The sequence below is a fragment of the Catharus ustulatus genome, chromosome 6 (assembly GCF_009819885.2).
Source record: "Catharus ustulatus isolate bCatUst1 chromosome 6, bCatUst1.pri.v2, whole genome shotgun sequence".
In the NCBI taxonomy this organism is placed as follows: Eukaryota; Metazoa; Chordata; class Aves; order Passeriformes; family Turdidae; genus Catharus; species Catharus ustulatus.
In genome coordinates this window covers 27,996,258-28,011,115 of record NC_046226.1, presented here as the reverse complement: position 1 = coordinate 28,011,115, position 14,858 = coordinate 27,996,258, and positions in this window count along the sequence as shown.

The window sequence follows — 14,858 nt, the reverse complement described above, 5'->3', positions numbered from 1 at the left end:
CTGTGAGTAAGAAAATACGGGCATTGACAGGAATTTAAGCAAAGTCTTTTTTATTAATAGCATACTCAGTTACCATAACTCAGCTGGCACATATTTAGTTCCACTGTGGTCTTTTTATTTTTGGTCCAAGGCTTTAGTTTCTTAAGCCAGACCTTGCAGCACTAAATGAAACAATTCAATAAAACCAATTTGGATACAATGCTCAGAACTGGTACTTACTGCAATATCCAGTGTTGGTGACAGGCTGCCTGGAGTCCTGCCAATGCTGATTTAGCAGTATATGCCAGCTCAGTGAGTCAGAAACAGTTTTTACATGTGCCAGCTCAATTGTGCAAGGTTGCTCAGAAATCTCTTTCAATATCCAGGCAGAATAATTGCTGTATTTCCAATCTACTTTCCTTAGGAGAAAGGAACAAAGGAAAAGAGAAGCATCAATAGAATGGCTTTTACTATCAATTTTGTAGCCTGCTGTGGAAGGTCACTGCTTTGAAAATATTTTACTCTAAGCGAATATTTAGGTCATGTGATAGTGGGTGCAACTTTCTGACATTCAAGTATGCAGGAGAGAAAAAACAGCAGTTGAAAGGATAACTCCTTTGAAACAGTAAGAATAAAAAGTTTAAAAAGTTGCTTGCCTAAGACAAAAAAATTTAGCAAAGACTGAGGAATGTACATGTGTAGTTTGATGAAAATTTAGCTCACATATCATAACTGAGAGCAAAAAAAGAAAGATGGAGCACAGGTATGATCTTTTTTAATGTGTTTTTAATGAAGTGATGTGGTAGCAGTATAGGTGTAGGAATATTACTTTCCCCTCAGTATAGAATGAGTTTGCAGAAAATTTCTGTTCCAGAACAATTTCTTTATAGTTCCTCTGTTCAGCTCACTATGGAATTATGAAAAGAAACACTTTTAAGAGCCAAGTCAAAATATCTATTCGTCATTGCCTGGGACAGTGTCATTACTGACGAGTTGCATAAAAATCAAATGATAATGTAGGAAACCAGAACCCAAGTAGAACAGGTTTGTCTTGTTTGATTTTAAAAATAGTAAAAAAACTGGATAAGAGGATAAAATTTACATCGTAATAACTGAAGCCAGTAACCATCACTTACTGAGTACCTATCAGAAGACTGGTTCAGTGTAAAACACAGAAAAGTTGCCATCTCCTCAAATTTCCATATAATGACATTAGAATCTCAATAAGAGAAACATTGTCTGAACACACAAACCCATTTTCTTGACCCAAAAATCAAGTTACAATAGCTGGACTAGGTGCTTTGGAAAAAAGAATTCTACACTCCTAGGCTTTGAAACAATAATCAGCATGCTTGGTAACCCTATATTTCTCCAAGAGGTGAAGAATCTCTTTGTGCTCCCACTGCTTTTCTCAATGTGTTTAAGAGTCAGATAACTTCCTGCTATTTTTAACCTCTGAAAAACACTGGTCAGCATTTTTGTACCAGTCTCTCTTTTATGTTTCCACCACTGACTCTAACAAAACTGCTGACCTTCCCGTCAGAATTCCTTCTGGATGAGTTTTGTATGCCATTTTCCTTTTATTTCATGTCTCAGCTTTACACAATATCAGCCAGGCTAATGCCTAACTTACGTCTTTCTAATCACTTGAAACACTGAAAAAAAAGTTGCCTTTCATTTTCTCCGAGACATTATGTACCCTTTACCCTTCTTCAAAAGGAAATACTCAAGAAGTCTTAACAATTGGTGATGAGGTGCTTATAACAACCACTTAGATAATAACACCAAAACAGCACAAAAAAAACCCAGTTCCTTCTTAAATATGGTTCACAACAAATACTTACATAAAAAGATAAGTTTAACATTATTTTCCCATTGTTAGTCAAAATGAGCCTTTTAAGAAAATCAGCTATTTAGATTAACTTCAGTAGAGCATAAATTTAAAACAGTGTCAGTGTAAGTAGGCGGATTGGATGGGGTTAACCCAAGATTGGATGGGGTTGGGTTGCTTCAGCTTCTTTTTTCTATCACCTGCACTGAAAGACACATTCACAAATGTAAGTCAAAGAGGTGTTAAAAATAACAAAATCAAATATCTTCAGGTAGAAGGAAATGGATATAAAAGCTGTATTTGCAAATGTCCAAATAATCTCTTGTCTATGGCTTTGGTTGTTCATAAACCTCCTTTTCACAATGCAAAATTTAGCTCCTAATAAAAATTAGAATATTCTCAGAGAAGCTTAGCCATCTGAGGAATGTAGTGGGGGTCACTACAAAATATTGCATCATATAAAGATATTACAAGTGTCATAGTGACACAGTATGTCAGATTTGTGGTCTGGAGGTCTGTGCAGATCATCTACTGAGCTGGGACATAGAGTACTGTGCCCTCTTTTCTTGTGGAAATCAGGTTCTTCTTACTTTGAAATAACAGAGATAAACATCTTAGACTTCACTTCTGAATTATAAGTATCTTCACCCAGAGATATATGATGTTCAAAGGCTATATGGATCAGTAGATTTCAGCTTAATCATGCATAATCTCAAGCCCCAATATTAAAATTTGAATTTGTCTTTTTTTTTTTTTTTCTTTTGCTATGCTGAACTAAGTCTTACTACTAATGAAATATCAGAAAGCATTTCTGCTGAGCTGAGGAAAGTGAATGTGTTGGTCAAATTACTTCTGATATAAAATACCTAACTTTCTGCAGTAGCAGCTTTTAAATGACTGACATAATAGGGAAGGTCTGACCATGGGTGGCATCTGCAATACTGGGCACAGTGTGTTAATTATGTTGCTTGTATAGGTGGCAGGTTGTATGACATTTATATATGTGTGTGCAATTTAAGAGAAGAATAAATGCGAGAACATGGAATTTTGATAGAGATGGATCCCTGAATTCCCAGGAAAGGGCATAGGTGGTATTCTCAAGAATTCCCAACATAAACGTGTGACAAACATTCCCATGGTTTAATCTCTTCCTGCAGTAGAACGAGTGAAGAGTGGAATAAATCCAGAAGTTAACTTAGAGGATATAAACCCATCATCCACTAAATTGAATTTTATTCCAAGAACTAAAATGTTTAAGGCTAGGTGGCCATCGACCTGTAGAGAGAGCAGATATACATAGTATAAGTGAGTTAATGGGCAATGATCAGACTGTGAGAGACAATATTGTCCAGTCATTCTTTTCTCCCCACTCTTCTTAAACTGTTTCTAGCTCCACTGTGATTTTTGTTCTTTTGAGGAAAGTAACCTAGGTTATATTGGAAATCAGTCAGAGGAGAGGGAAGCTTTTCACAAATTGTTATTAAAGGCACTTGTTGAGAAGAATTAGTTGGAAGTTAGCTGTGATGGGATAATAAAATCAGGTTTCAGAATGTGGTTGGGAACGAGCACTGTGTTCAAGGGATGTCATACACTTTGTTAGTAAAGTCTTTGCTGTTTCTCCTCCATATGATATCATTTTCGAAAAGAAAAATTTTGTATCACGCTTCAAAGAGAACAGCACTGAGTTTGTGTAAGAAAATTTCTTGTACTGGTCCTTTGGGGCAACTCTCAGTATATATTTTTGGGTATATAAATTCACACATACTTTTTCCTTCCTGCTTTTCCTTATCATTTTGCATTATACCTACATTATGCTCTAATATCCAATAACCTCTCTGTAAACAAAAGTTGCTAGGAAAAAAAATATGTGTAAATTGTCTTATGTGGAATTTTCAGGGCTTAGATATAGAACTGCTCTTCAAAAATGTTTACACCAATCTCGATTCTGTCTCTGATTTGCTATAAAATATCAAATTCAATGTTCTTCCCAGATTTTCCAGTAACAGTTTCTGTCCTTTCTAACAAGGCTCTTTTAAGATGTTGGAGCAGGACCTCTGCCATTTTCCCTACTACTCAGATATCAAGATCCTGTTTCTACTGATTACACTCATATTCCCACAGACCAGAAGAGAATGAGATCTGTTTGAGAGCTTTTGCAGTCACCAAAAGACTATGAGGCTTTCAGTTGCTTGTAGCTTGACTTACCAGTTTGAGCAACAGCAATATTCTCATTCAGCACAGTGAGGCATAAAGCCTAATGTTTTCAGATTGCTTAGATGTTATGAGATAGGGCACCCCTGTTGCTGATTAGAGTCAGGTGAAATAATTTGAATAAGTCAAAGTCATTACATCTGAAAGTTCTTAGCTGTAAAAGACAAGATTGAATATATGAATGGTAAGATTGTACCTTTGGGCTGGTTTCTGACAGTGGCAAACGAGCACTATTTTACCCTTAGTGAAATCTGTTTACACTGGATAGACTTACCTACATATAAGAAGCAATAAAGTAATAGCCCTGACAAATCTAAAATTCAAGGTTTGATTTTACACTTTAAATTTGAAGTTATTGAAATACATGAATTTGGAGGAATTGTTGGAATGGAGAGAATAAACACCGAATGTGAGGAATCTTCAAGTAGGATGACATCTTTATTTTTTAAATGAAGAACATATAGGATTATATCATAATCAAGGCTTTATGTGTGAACCTACGTGGGCAAAAATGTATATATTTTTGCATAAGCTGATGGGAACTTTCAAATTTACCATCTATAATTTTTTGTTTTACAAATACCTATCTGTCAAGCTCATGATTACTAAATGCAGCTCTGTGACAAAGATGAGATGACTGTGAACAAGGCCAATGACACAGAGCTACAGCAGGACAGAATAAAGCAGAAGGTTTGATAATGAGAGATTACACTTTCCAGCTATTCTTGAGGACCAGAGGGAGGGAATTATTTGTCTTATGCTGGCAGCAATTTCCCTAAACCATGTGAGATGGCATACCTCAAGCTGTTGCAAATGTAGGCAGAACAACCACAGGCCATGGCTCCTGGGTGGATCTAGCTTCCCCAGGGTATAAAGTATATTGAAAAGGCTCCTAAATAGGGGCTGAACACTTAATTTGACTGTTTGAATGGAAGTCCCTATATTTTTCAATCACTAACCCTTGTTCACAGCTCCCTTGAAGCTTAATAATCAATTCTGCTTTTTTTAAAATTAGATTAGCTGTTCATGGTTACAGTTTTACAACTGTAACATATCAGATGTGTTAAGCAGAACTTATGCACTTTCCCCTTTTTTAGGTTCTGTAAAGCTGCAATGGACAAAGGTTATTAATCTCCTGCTGTGTTTAAGTTTCCTACAGGTTAGTTTTAATAAAATGTTTGTTTCTTTAAAAATGGGGCCACATTAATCCCCAGCCCTTGAAAACTTTAAAGTTAAGCCAAGGTTTCCCAAAGGACATTTGAAAATAGAAATATACTAGTATTTATTTAGAGAAATTTTATCAGTCCATGATTCATCAGTTTTCTGTAAGGAAATAGAGGTTAATTGCAATGGTTAAAGATTGTGTTGTGCATGTTTCTGAATTGTTAGTACTTAAAGCTTTTTGTGCTTTATAATATCACTGCAAGAAAAAAAAAATCATTCAACGTTTTCAGTTTTAGTGAACAAGAAACACCTTTACCGAAATACAAAAGCCATCTATTCTTACGCAAATTCATGTCAGACATCTAAAAGACTCCTTTTGTCATTCTTCTACAGGAGCTGATTGATTCATGCTACTAGTTTAAAATATACATAAAAATCAGAGCACTAAGAATTTTTTTTTAATATCAGATAGTGTAAACTTTATTATAAAATACTTCACTGCTACATATATTTTATTGCAATTCAACCCAGTCAAGTGTTCTGTAAGAATAATGTGCCTTAGACTGAAGCAAGGCATTATGCGAAAGAGTACTGACTTTATCAACCTCATTCTGTGAAGGTAGATAAGAATGTAAATGTGTTTATGTGTGGCTGCTTGTGTGTGTATCATGCAGACCATTCATAAATTGTTATAAGGATTAGTCACCTAATTAGTTGTTACTGTATATTATTTTTTAAAGATCCAGATAGAAGAGACATTGGCAAATGTTCAGACCATCTTTATGTTATTACATCTAATTGTAAACATCAACACACTTAATTATCATGCAAGCCTGAACAATTATGCCATTACTTTGTAAACATACATGAAAGGTTATTCATCACTGTCATATATTATAAAATATTAGTAATATCATGAAAGACAACCACACCAAACTTCTTCCCAGTCTTTGGTTTACTCATCATTTGAGACAGTCACAATGATGTGGTTAGTAACATGGAAGTTTGTCTTTTTCTGATGAAGAATATGTATCTGTTCTATCTGAAACAATGAGATTTATCTGTATTATTTTTCTGTTAAATTCTCATTGAAATTACTTATACAAGTTTATACATCTTTGACAATATTTAGTCACATACTTCTCAACGCAGTAAAGAGAATTAAACATCCATTTCCCTCCTGAAGAGACTTTTAAAAACCTGAATTACACACATTTCAAGGTATGGGGGAGAAAACAATATAGGATCATGGAAGCCATAATTTGCTTTTAGTTTCTTTGAAAGCAGTAGGCTAATAAAAAAGTAGCAGTTTTACATTATTATTTTTACTCATGCTCCTGCACATAAAAGATAATAATTTTAGATAATATCTAGACTCAAGGTTGTCTAATACTTTACTATTTTAGTATTCAAATCTGATTTGCATTTGAATTTCCTAAAATTTCAAACTCTGGACTGAAAGTGCCATGTCAGGTGTTGGCTGCTGAATATTTTTCAAATATTTCCTCAAATTATATAAGCCTTTCATAAGGAGTATTCAGCCTATGTCTGCTTTGAAGCAAAACCTTGGTTTCGTCCAGCCAAATACAGCCATGTTTTGAACTTTTAGATACTACAGTTCATCTTGTAGTAAGGAATCATACTAGATCTTAGTAAGCGCTTTCAGAATTGAGCAACATAATTTCCTGAACAATAAGTATACTTAACTCAACAGTGCATGACATTGTGCACTAGACATGCTTCACGTCTACCCAGCAGCCAGCATGCCCATACAGTCCAAGGTATTCCAGTTCAAATAGTCCAGAAGTGATTTAGGCATGTCAGCTCCAAACTGCATCCATTCTAATACATACATTCTAAAACACTTAGCCTGTGCTAAGACCACAGGCTCATTAGCTTCAGGGCTTTAATCTGCCAACATAACTATACTATTTCCAGCTTAATAGCGCCAGAATTTTCTGTTGTGAGAAAAGTACCTGTATAGCATGCTGGGAATATGTCTGTCATATCAGCTTAAAAACAACAGCCTATTACTTACCAGATATTTTTCCAGATAGGCTCCTAAAGTTCTGTGCTGTTGATGATATGCTAGATGCAACATGTTTTCTCTGCAGCTAATTTTTGCTATTTATTTTCTGGCAGAAAGAAAAAAAAAAAAAAAAAAAAACAACCACTCAGAAACTATATGTATTGCACTGCAAGAATATTAATTTTCTACATTTAAAACTTAGAAAATCCAAGAACTAAGGTTGATCCAGCAATGTTAATTCAGGCCTTGCATGTATGTTTTAGGGGGTAGATCCTTATTTATTTGCTCTTGGAGGAAGATTATCACATTATGCCTAATTGAATAGACTACACTCTTTTCTGAAAACACATCAAGGATAAACTGCGGTGGAGAATAAAGATAAATGAAAACTGATTCATCCCTCATGTAACTAGGAAAGTCTGCAGGACCAGAGTGTGTCTGGAAATGGCAGGTGAAGAATAATGCACTTGAGTTGTGACAGTGAGAACTGAATCTACCACGAAGTTCTAATGTGATGGTAATTGAGACACTTAAAGTTTTCATATGGCTGATAATGGCTGCTAAAAACGGCCACATTTTCTAGGTACCTATTTGAGTCATCCTTGGCAGATCCGTGCAAGTGCCAAGTAATCGCAGCTGCGACTGAAATGAATTGGATCTATGCTTGTTATTTAAAATGCTCTGAAAATTCAAGTCCAAATGCATTCAATTATCAAAAAAATAGTGAAAACTTGATCATTTTAACCTCTTTCAATTCTTCAATTTATTGCAGAGATTCCTCAATGCTGGCAGAATTATTTCAAAATTTTTAATAATTTTATGATTTTAAAACAAATTTTTGTTGTTTTGAAGTAGCTTACATCAGCAGACTTGAATGCTCATACTCAAATGACCTACAACCCACCAAAATATCTGTGTCTAGTGTCAAATTCAGAAATTATGCCAATGCTTGCAATACTGCTTTCACTTGCAGTAAGGCAATTGAGTCTCTGAATGAATTTAGCACTGTAATGTTAGACTGAGTGTAAACCTGAGCTGGTTAAATGAAGTTTCAGATGGGCATAGAGATGCTATTTCTATTGCATTACCCAGAAAGTTCACTTTCTTGCTTGTTTTTACTGTTCCTACACCCACTGGAAATGTGGAGTGTTTTCACCATTTTCAGAAACTTACAGACAGCATCATGCAAGGACATATGTTGAAGACTGACATAATCAAGGATACATCAAAGATTTCAGTTTCTGACCTCTGGGCTACTTCCAAGCTAGCTTTCATCTGAGATGTGTTTTTATTTTTTTAATTAATTAAATTAATTGACAGTTTACTTCCTGGTGGTAACAAGATCATATTTATAAACAGGATATATTCTGTATATCCTACTTTGCAGAAACATAGTTTTAGTAGAAAAATTTGGCTGTTTCTAAATAATGAAAGAAATAAGCCTGAGAGGATCACAAAATCACTGGATGGTTGATGCTGACAGGTCATTACCCCCATGCCTTACTTAGGCAGGTTGCTCATGACCATGTCCAGCCAGATGTTAATATTATCTCCACAGATGAAAACTCCACAAACTCACCACACTAACATACTTGCATTCAAGTTAGCTTATATTTGCTTCCAGGCTTTTTTCCCCCTTCTGAAATTGCTTAAAGTCATCTCTACTAAATGGTTATACTATTAAAATGTATTGGAGATGAATACTCATCAGATGTTTTCATCAGCCTCTAACCTACATCTAGGACACTACCTTATTAAAACAAATGTAAATTAAACACAGTACCTGCCAAGTCTGATAACCAGAAGCAGAAGGAAACCTTACAGAATTAAAGATACAATGATTTTGACTGAATTTAATTCCGTATTTAGAGATTTCTATTCACTGTACAAATTTAAACTGTATACTCTGCATTTTCTACTCAGGTGCTGGGGCTGTAAAGGTGTAATGCATGCTTAAATTTAACGGATTTTATCTCCATTGAATCCCAAAGCATTGAAGTTTTCCATGTTGCAGTTTCCATAGTTGTTCTGCCATAGTAGAAGAGTTGGTGTTTGTGGCCTGAGAAACAATGTTTTGAAGAGTTTTATTGAATAACGTCTATTCTTCCTGAAAACTGACCTTTGAGCACTTACAGCCATGACCATTTATAAATTGATAGTAGTATTCTTATTGTAATGGGTTACCAACTTCTTTCTAAAGTCTAACACATTTTGCAAGTTATTGCTAGATAACTGTTAGGCATTCCTCTGCCATCATTGCTCTACATTTTCTAAATTGTTTTGTGACTACTTACTATCTTTTGCTAACAAAATATTGACATATGGTAATAAAGTCTATAATCTTCTTCTATAAAACTGGTAATTTTTTCTCTGATTAAATATTGTGAAAGATACTGTAGTAGTTCAGCAGACTATTGCCTTGGGCAGAATGAAGAGTTAGAAAAGTATGTTTGTAACTAACACAGGCAATCTTCCTTCATGCAAAATTCATCATTGCCTTTTAAACTATATGCTCAGACTCTTCAGTCAGTAAGTGGTAGTGTGGAATGGGGTATGCACATGTGAGGTTTAGGGATATGGTGAGGTCTGGGCTTTATTATAAAAAAAAAGTGAGCTTTCAACCCAATGAAAAGCTTTGGTCTTGAAAGAGAAAGTAGAAAATGGAAGAGAAAAGAGTAATACCCTAACCCTCAAAGTGTCAGCTGGAAGTTTCCGTGTTGATGTCCTGTCCTGAGTGTAAAAGGATCAAACAGGAAGAAGAGAAATCATAATATGAAATGGGATAACATTTCTGAAGACAGAGATTAATTTCTCTTGGAGACCTTAATCATGAGGAAAAATGGTTCAATTATGTTGTCAAAACCCCAAGTAGAAAAAATGTAAAATAAACCACGTACGAAATTGATGGTGTGCATGTTGACGTAAGAGGACAAGGCTTGAGCTAGATGTGAATGAATGAATTTGAGACTGAAGATAGGGAAGAGGTGACACAGTGATGAAAACTTATCCAACCTGTCCTTACTACAAGGTGTCCCAGCTTTCTATTCTAGCACTGAAAGTAAATGAAGACTGTCCCTTTTTTTACTTTTTCTTTTTTTTTTTCCTGAATCCTGGCCAACTTCCCTTTTCCCTGTGCCAGAAGGTTTCCCTGAGAACCCCTGAACACAACACCCCAGTTTTTCACTTTAAAAATACAATCAGTCTGCAAGAGGATAGAAAGAATCTGCAGATTGCTACTGACTTACCAGTTAATTTGGCATCATTTTCCACATGACCTATCTTGGGAGAAACTTTAACTCACATTCTGAGTGATGCTTCCGAATGGAAACCTCGATGTTTAATGGTTGATTTTGCAGCACCAGACAGTCTCATAATTTTGATCTGAGTAACATCTTGGTCTGATGCTTTTCATATTTGCTATCTTTGCTTCCAGCTACACCAGTGTAAATGTAGTTGTATTGTTGAGTGTCTCAGTCTACTGATGCACAATTTATTCTGAATACTGTATCATGAAGGACAATAGAGGTTCAAAGTACACACCAAATTTCTAGAATGTGGTTAGTCTTTTGATAATCATCCACCTTCATTAGCTGAATGAATACTTACTATATCTCTCTGACAGATAACTACTGATTTTCAGGAAAAATGATTCCAAGTATCTGTCATCACAGCTAGAAATCTAGAATCTCACCAAAAGTCTCTGGATGTAAATGTAGATTTGATGTTTTAGGGATAGAAGCAGATGGTCAGAAAGGGAAATAAAACCATTGATCTTTGACAGAAAATATAAAATATATTCTGACTTCCTCATCCCTTGTTACCTAGGAATGTCTTGGAAATTCCTTTTGAGCATAAGTCTAGTGGGAAGGAAAAAACACAGTCTACATCGTCTTGGATCCTCAAACCTTTGCCATCCTACCAAATGATGATGTTTCTCACTGTTTGGGCAACAGAGGAAAAGGAAAAGAAGTTTCTTCATCTGTTTATGTCAGACAATATATTCCACTACCATTTGAAATGCAGTTTTCCTCCATAATGAGTAAGCCATAGTATTTTGCTTCCTAAAACAGCCTCTGGATGGAAGTGCAATGTGTTCCAATACAGTTTGCTTTCATATGTGCAATTTGTTTGTGACTCATGAATCCCCATCAATATGCCTTCTGTAGAAGATGTTATAAATGCCATCAATCCTTTATTTGTATTTGAATCACATGCATAAGGCACTGAGATTTTACAAGATACCAAGCAGATTTTGAGAGGACAGCAGTTTTCATCTTCAGAACAAAAAAAAAAAAAAAAAAAAATCATGTATGTGCAATATTTTAGTGTAAAGCCAATATGCAAGAGCAACAGAAATTCCTGACAAAGCCTCCTCCCCTTGAATCCCTCCCACTGCTTCTCCGTTGTCATCCTTCTTAAGTATCACCTCTCCTTTCCATCAGGACTGGCACTCAAGAATAACAGATGGCAGCCTCAAGATTGTAGCACCCTTTAATGTCTGCCCTTTACTGTCTGGCAAAAGTGTTGACATTTCTGCCTTGAATGAGAACTGAAAACATGTAAAAATATATTCAACATGAACAGTCAGTGTCTAAGAGGTTGTTTACACACTGCTAATGGGCTTTGACTTTAATAGAATGATCCTTAGGTCTGCAGAACCCACAGTCAGGTGTGAACTGGATATTTTCTTCTGTTATTTCCCTCCCATTAGAGAAATAACCAGTCTTTCTGCCCATGGACTCCAGAGCAGTCCCTACTATTTCCATCAGCAAATATGAATGCACTGTTGTGGGTTTTCTTGCAAGCATCAAACACCCTATAATCTCCTAGAATTGCCCCCAGGAAGCTCTGCCTCCTCCTCTAGTAAGAGTTGCTAAATTGGTGGGAAAAGTTGAAATAAGAAGCTCAGGTGCTATTAAACATTGGAGTCTTAAGTAGTTACTGAATTTTGATATTCACCATCATATGTTTTTGCCTTTAGTAGTGTACTGATGCTCAGAAAGTAAATTGTACAAATGTGTCTTCATTGCTGAAAGCAAAATTTATTTATTTGCTTGCTGAACTGAACACAGAAGTAATGCAGTGAATTGTTAATTTCTAAGAGTAAGCTTCAGGGAAATCTCTGGAATTTTTTTTTCTGAAGTACTCAAAATAGGTACCCAAATCCATAAGATCAGTATTGTCTGTAAAACATGAAATAGTCTCAAGGTACATTGAGCAGAGTTACATCATGGTATGGAGCACTGGCTAAACGCACCCCTGGCACTTTTGAAGAAAGCACTGCAACTCCTGCAACTCATTTATAGCACTGATTTATTTCTGATGGACATTTAAAATCTCCTGTTTACTTCTCATCATAAACTATCAGATAGCTCTTTCTATGATGTTTTTGACACAGTATTTTATGTTTGCAGAGTTTTGGTTTTTGTTATTATTTGTCTTTTAATTATTCCCTGTTGTTATGAGGCAGAAAATTCCCATTAACAAAATATATGGTTCTTTAATCATCAAATATGTGGAACAATTCAAGTCAAACAGGTGACAAAATACAGGACAATTTACAAACAAATCCCTCAGATTAATGTATACTGCTTAAAGATTTAGCACAGAAGGACTACATATGTCTGGGAACTCAGTAGTACTTTCTGCTTGCAAACCCTGTATTTTGACAGGCCATATTGTCTAGAGATAGGACGTCAGAAAAAGAATGAATAATTTAATCAGAAATAAATGAGACAAATTGTATAACGGACCGTACATGGATTTCCTTCTTGAAAGCTGAAGTCTGCCCATGCTTCACATGACTGGGCAACTATTCCACAATAAATCAGAAGCAGGTTTCTTCCTGCTAGTTTTTAAGCCAAATAAAGAAAACATTCAGATTGCTGGCAGTTTCAGGGAGATGTTAGGGAGGCACAGAGCTTTTAACATCCTTAATAAAGTCTGTAAGGTGATTTTTAAATTAAAACTATTATCCAGCTGATTCGAAAATATTTTAAGAGATTTTTTAAATTCAAAGAAACAATGAAAATAATAGGTTTTAATTATACAAAAAACTATTACAATATTTACTTTTTGCACGCAAGCTTTTATCTGAAATGATACATACAATTTGCTTATCTGAAAAAATTGAATATCTTCGCACGTCATTAGATATCTCCCTTCTATTCCTCAGCAACACGAAAAGCTGTGGCACAGAAATATTTTTAGATGGAGTGAACAGCATGAGAAAATGCCTTATTTTGGAAAAAATACATATATTAAGAATTAAATGTGAATGGTCTCTTTTGATCAAAAGAGTTGGAGTAAGCGTGTGGGGCACAAATATCGGCTGTCGAGGCATGCTCTTCCCGAATTTCCTCACTGTTCTTTCATATTTCAAACCCTGTTTTATTTAATCTTCACATTAGAACACACTGAGTGATAGGGTTAGAGAGACCTAGTGGTTTTAAATTCGCACGTCTAAGCCCTGTTTATTGGTATTTTGCTGACATCTAGCGGTGACCAACCTGACAAAGCCAGATTTCTGTCCTGTGCAGTTGCAGCAGGATCATTGCTTTATGAAGAATGCTTGTAACTGTGGGTTTAACGCTGTCATTTCATAAGCTGAAAAAGAAAATGCTCAGCAACCATTCTCCTCTTTCACTGCCTAGTCATAGGGAATTGTGAACTTTTAAATACAAAGGAACTGTTACTCTTGTAGATTATTCTAGAATTTTAAAGTCAGGTTCTACTAATATTGTCAAAAGCAGGAGCAAAACAGAAAACTAGGACCGGGGTTAGACGATGCCACGGTGAAACCTTGATAGCCAGCCTGTTCTTCAGTCTCCACCCACTGCCAACAAGTTAAAAATACTGTGTGCAAATCGCCTGTGTTTGCCTGCAATAATGAAATACCTGGTGCTGGAAGAGTTGCATGGTGATTTGGGATGTGTCTAAATCAAGGAGAACAAATCTCAGCTGCCCTAGATGTGAATACCAAACCAGTTACATATATTAGATGGCTGCCTTTGTTGGAATTCACATCCATATCTGCAAAATCAGTCTCAGGCCCAATGTATGCAATAAAATAAAAAAAGAAATCAAGCTGTGAGAATTCTCTTTTCTCTCCCTCAGAGAATTAGTGTTGAATAGAGATACTTTGGTTGAACAGCACTATTTTCTACAACACAAACGTTTTATTTTTAATAAATATTTATGAGGAGTAGGCAGGGGAGAAAGAGGTTATATTTTGATGATTAGAAAAAACAGTGACTCAATAAATGACATTAAGCTACTGGCTTTTCTGCTTTTGTTTCAAAACTATGAATATGTAGTGAGAGAGTGTGTGAGAGAGAGAGAGAGAGAGAGAGAGTGTGTGTGTGTGTGTGTGTGTGTGTGTGTTTGAAAGAGTGTGTGAGACAGGTGGCAGCAGGGTTGCTATAGCAATTACTTGTCACTAATGATAGGAGGGTAATTACTGCAGCAAATTCCCACATAGCTATTCAGCACACAAGTTAGACTATTTCCCATCCTAAAATATTCTTTCTGTATGTGCAAGATTACCTTTTTCACCAGATGGCTACCAGTTACATTTCTAAAATTTACAACAGTCTAAAACCAGAAGTTCATTAATTATAGTCTGAATGGAATCAGAATTCGGCC